Source organism: Nyctereutes procyonoides, unplaced genomic scaffold (genome assembly GCF_905146905.1).
Source record: "Nyctereutes procyonoides isolate TBG_1078 unplaced genomic scaffold, NYPRO_anot_genome, whole genome shotgun sequence".
In the NCBI taxonomy this organism is placed as follows: Eukaryota; Metazoa; Chordata; class Mammalia; order Carnivora; family Canidae; genus Nyctereutes; species Nyctereutes procyonoides.
In genome coordinates, this window is record NW_026575051.1 from 21388827 (window position 1) to 21394612 (window position 5786).

Sequence of the window (5786 nt, forward strand, 5' to 3'; positions counted from 1 at the left end):
CACAAACTAAGTGTATTACTCCAGGTTTATTTATATTTTATTTATTCATTTTCATATCCTGCCTGTCATGAAATCCTAGCCCTCTGAATCAACCTGTGTTTACAGACTCCTTCCTATGTATTGACTCAGTTTTGCACTGACACCTGCAATACTCTTCCTTGAAACAGTACTACCCAGACCATGTCCTGCTTGGATTCTCTTACTCTTTCATTTCTGTTCCTGCATTTTCTCAGTGATCCCAGACACCTGTCTAGTTTCCTTGCTCCTGACCTGGTGACGCGGAATAGTAAGTGAAACTTTTGCCTGAGAACCTAAGATGACTAGCATGTAAATCAGTTAAGAAAGAGAGCATCCAGCTTGGAGCTGGATGATGAATTCCCAACCTCGTTCCCACACCAAGGATGAAAAGTACTGGAAGAGCAGAAAAAGGGGACTTGCTTGCAGAAGGAGTTGTGAGAGCGAGTGCCCCCTTCTCCCACCATCAGCCTCCAAGGAGAAAGGTGAGAGTGCTTGCCTTCTCTTCAAAGTCTGCAAGAGGGGCTTTAACAAGACCATCCCGGAGAGCTAGATATGTACCTCTTAGAGTCACAGCATCAGAACCAACTGAAGAGGGACACACTCCTGAGACAGCCAATGGCCTAAGACCAGATAGGCAGCTGATGAAGGAGATGCTCTTGGCTCCAGGTGGACCTGACCTTCTAGAGTTTATCCTGACTTTTCTCCTGGACAAGATCCAGGTGCAAGCAAGAGGCAGATGCAGCATGGGCTCACCTCAGGTCTTGTCTCAGAACATCTGGAAGAGCCCTTTCAGCTCAGCACATAGAAGCTGAAGATGACATCTGAGTCCTAGGAGCTTCAAGCAGTCAGCCAGGTAGAGATTCATATGCCCAGCCCCAGAGAATTTCAGCGAAGGTCCACATTGATGGGCCGATTGCCAGAACACCCACAAAAGCACCAGTGACAAAAATGGTGTCACCAACCATGAGCCCAAAGTGCACGAAGCCACCTTACAATAGTGCCAGTAGGGGGAGAGCTTTCCCTCCTTCTCACATTGCCGACTTCCTCTTACAGGTGTGGTTCCAGCACCGCAGGGGTGGTGGAGGGCTTCAGCACAGGTGAGCAGGCTGGCAGAGGAGGAGATGAGTTAGAGGAGCAGGAGGAGGGCTGCTGACCTGCCCTATCTTCTGTGGGCTGGTATCCTGCCCAGGGCCAGGCCTCAATGGAGAAAGGTAAGCAGGCATGTCTTCATATCTCATGCTCATTTGGACTCTGATGGGGACCTGGAGTTTCCAGTTTCTGGATTGAGGATGTTTGCATTAGCTATGAATGAGCAGAAAAATCAGAGGAGAAATGGGGGAAAGCCTGTTTGGTGCCTGTGTTTCCCCCACATCAGGCCTGTTAATTAAATCAGTTAAAATTTTTCCCACTTATATTTTTAACTTACAAAGACTGTGCAATAGTTATTATTTCCAGTGATTTTTTTTTTGCCAAACTTAAAGGAAAGAAAATTGAGAGGTGAAATGATTGGCTTTTGAAATTGAAGAATGAGAGTGTAGTTGCTAAAAGTAAAGAAATATCACACAAGGACATTAAAGATTGAGCTTACTCTGTCATTAACTACATCACCACACACTGAACTAATATATTTCACAGTTCAGCTATCTCTGGGATTAGGAATCTGTTATTTTCCACTTTTGCTCTGCAGCCCTTTGGAGAGGAAAACAAACAGAATCACTGGAATCTATTCAGTTGGGGGAATCCTGTGGAAATACAGGAGACATTCTACTTAAGATTGAAACCTCCTGAAAAGGTTGGCTTTAAATTTTGTGTCCTCCTTAGGGGAGTATCTTAATTTGAAATTCTTCTTAAGCCAAAATGCCACAGAGGATAAAATATCTTCAGAGTTTGCCATAGCTGGGCTGCTAAAAGGAGCCAAATGGAAGAAAACTGGCACCTGGAATAGTACGGGTGAGGTCTGCAGACTCCATAGGTGTGGGAGTGACAGTGACTGTGGTGGCTGTGACATCACCTTCATTTTGCCACAAATCATTTGCAGAATGACTTTCTTTCACAACCAGGTATGTGTGGCATAAATACTCCCATTGCTATGGAAATCAAAATGGGCAAGCCTTGGTTTCAGGGACTTTGATTTTAGGGACTCCATCTGGAAAGGGCTGCCCACTTGTACCATGACTGTGGCTGCCCCTGCCCACTGGCCTCTGAGAATGCAGCAAGAGGACTCTTTTCTCTCCAGGATGTCACTGACCAATTTCCACCCTTTATAAGGCAAACTCTTTACATCAAAAATTATTTTTATGTTAATATGTAAAACAAAAGAGCTTATATGTGTGTATATTCAAAAGAATAATAATAGAAATTAAACAAGAACCTCCCCCCCCACACACAGACACATATAGATCAATGGAACAGACAGCCTAGATATAAACCTACATTTAGAAGGTCCATTCATCTATGACAAAGGAGGCAAAAAATGTACAATGGGGAAAAGACAGTCTCCTCAATAAATGGTGTTGGGAACACTGGACAGCCATATGCAAAAGAGTGATCCCTTTCTCACACCATACGCAAAAATGGGGCAAAATGGGGCATCTGGTGGCTCACTTGGTTAAGTGTCTGACTCTTGATTTTATCTGGTCATGATTTCAGGATCATGAAATCGAGCGCCATGTCGGGCTTTGTGATCAGTAGGGAATCTGCTTGAGAGTGTCTCCCTTTCCCTCTTCCCCTCCCCACTTCTTTCTCTGTCTCTCAGAAATAAACTTAAATGGATTAAAGACCTAAATGTGAGACCTGAAATCATAAACCTCCTATTAGAAAACATGGCAGTAGTTTCTCTATCACTAGACATAGTAACATTTTTTAAAAGATATGTCTCCTCAGGCAAAGCAAACAAAAGAAAAAAATAAACTATTGAGACAACTTCAAAATAAAAAGATGTTGTACAATAAAGGAAATCATCAAAAGAAAAAGGCAACTTACTGAATGGGAGAAGATATTTACAAGTGATATATCCTTTGAGGGGTTAATTTATAAAATTTAGAACTTAGACAACTAAGCACCTAATGAGATATCACCCCCCCAACCTGTCAGAATGGCTAAAATCAAAAACACAAGAAACAAGTGCTGGTGAAGATGTGGGAAAAAAAGAACTCTCATGTACTGTTGATGGGATTGGTGCAGCCACTGTGGAAAATAGTATGGGGATTCCTCAAAAAATTAAAAATAGAAATATCGCATGATCCATGGTTCTATTACATGTTTACTTATAGAAAATGAAAACACTAATTCAAAAAGATATTGGTGCATTATTTACACTAGCCAAGATATGAAAGCAACACAAGTGTCCTTTGATGATGAATGGATAGTGCTACACACATACAGAGAGAGAGAGAGAGAGAGAGAGAGAGAGAGAGAGGAATATTATTCAGTCATGAAAAAATGAGATCTTGCCATTTGCAAAAACATGGATGGATCTAGAAGGTATTAAGTTAAATGAAATAAGTCAGACTGGAAAAGACAAATAGATGATTTCCATATAAATGTGGAATCTAAAAACAAAAGAAAAATTAATAAACAAAATGCAGAATCAGACCTATAAATACAGAGAACAAATTGATGGTTGCCAGAGGGCAAGGGGGATGGATGGGCAAAATGGGTGAAGGGGCGTGGGAGATACAGGCTTCCAGTTACGGAATGAATAAATCATGGGATTAAAAGGTACAGCAAAGGGAATATCGTCCGTGGTGTTATAGTAGCATTGTATGGATATAGAGATGGTATCTACACTTGTAATGAGGACAGCATGTAGTATAGAAATGTGTTGAATTACTGTGTTGTACATGTGAAACTAATGTAACATTGTGTGTCAACTATACTAAAAAATTATTTTTAAAAATGACAACCCTTACATATCAGCCAGTTTAAGAAACAGAACATTGCCAACATTTTTGAATTCCTCCCCTTAATTGATCATGGTCTTTCCCTCCCCACACTCCGGAAGGAACCTCTCTCCAGAATTTTTATCAAGCCTTTACCTCTCTTTTAAATTTTACCACACATGCACATATCACTGATCAATGTATTATTTAGCTTTGTCTATTTCTGAGATTTAGATATATGAAACTATGGTCTGTATTTTTTGGTACCTTGTTCTTTCATGTAATTATATTTTTGAGATTCTTCCGTGTCAATATGTGTAGCTTGCTTTTTTCCTTCTTTTTTTCTCTCTTTTTGTCTCTGAAGTCATTTAATTCTTGGCAATATATAATAATTGGTATGCATTTTGGTACTGAAGTCATGAATTATTGAGAATAAGAAGCAGTACATTATAGTAACAGGGTTTGTATCTGACAAATGATTACAGTGTTGAATGAATCTTTTCTATGAACTCTGTGATTAGTTTTGCATTTGGTCACTTGTAGTAGATCCTGGTGTTCATGCTTTCTTCAGCTGCAGTCTCTGACATTCCTTCATCTTCCTTCTCCTCACGTAGGTCCTTTGAAATTAATTGTCTAGCTAATTTAATATTCCATCCTTCATTGCAGTGAAGCTTCCTTCCTTTCCTTTTTTTAAAAGACTTTATTTATTTATGCATGAGAGACTCAGAGAGAGGTGGAGACACAGGCAGAGGGAGAAGCAGGCTTGCTGCAGGGAACCCGATACAGGACTCGATCCCAGGATTTGGGATCACGACCTGACCCAAAGGCAGACACAACCACTGAGCCCCTCAGGTGCCCCTGAAGCTTCCTTCCATTTCAAATTGACACTTGCTTTTTTTTTTTTCTTGTTTTTCAGGTGGGAGGTCATCACTATCCTCATCTTCACTGCTCTCTTATTCATGAACCAGATACTTTGGCTGCCAGCATTCAGCAGCAGCACCTAATTTCTTGCCTAAGGTCAGCCTTCAGGGATTTCTGGGTCATCTTCATCATCACACCATACTATCTATGGTAAGGAGGGATGGGTTCATCTATTCTCATGAAACCACAGTCTTTGTCTAAAGCTGGATATATCACCATGATGTTCATTTCACCCCATCTCTGGGATTTTTTACCCAGCTCTTCATGGACACTCTTGCTGGGCTGTGCAGCTGAGGCCACCAGATGAGGTTGCAGAGCTCTTGTTCCTCCGTTGATGGGCTCATGAGCAGTGGTCCAAGGCTCTGGGCAGTGGGGGTTGGGCTCAGCCTCACTGATTGACACCAGATCCAGGAAGGAAAGGGCTGGGTGCCAGCATGCACTTGCCAGGCTGCTGCAGAGCCCTCCTGGGGCCAGGGTGGCTGCACCTGCTGTCACGGAGACGCCGGAGTCAGTGGTCACCCCACGACGACCCCCATGCCAGGGCCGACTGGGTGGGGCTGGCGACCCTTCACACACCCTTTGCAACCAACACTTACCTGCCACTGACTCCTTCCTTTTCATCGTGTAAGGCTCTGTGGTATGAAAACATCAATTTTATATGTGAGTTCTATCCTTGATTGAGATCAAGACCTTGACATTTTTTTTTCTCTTATAAATACGGCTACTATGATCGCTCGAACATGGCTTCTGCAGAGCAGGTTACAATCCTTGGAATATGTCACTAAATGGTAAAACGTAAGCACGTGCAATTTTACTAGGTGACACCAAGATATTTTCCAAAGCAGTTGTTCCAGTTTATAATCACACGGGCAGTATATAAGAGTTCCCACTGTGACACATCTTTGATTATCATTAGTACCGTCAGACTTTACATCTTTATCAGTCTGGTGGTGTGAAGTGGTACCT

The 5786-nt window shown here is 42.0% G+C and overlaps 1 pseudogene; it reads right to left on the reverse strand.

Annotated features, from left to right (window-relative positions):
• Positions 1-4401: 4401 nt before the first annotated feature.
• LOC129512359 (protein phosphatase inhibitor 2-like) lies at positions 4402-5441 on the reverse strand (annotated as a pseudogene).
• Positions 5442-5786: the final 345 nt, after the last annotated feature.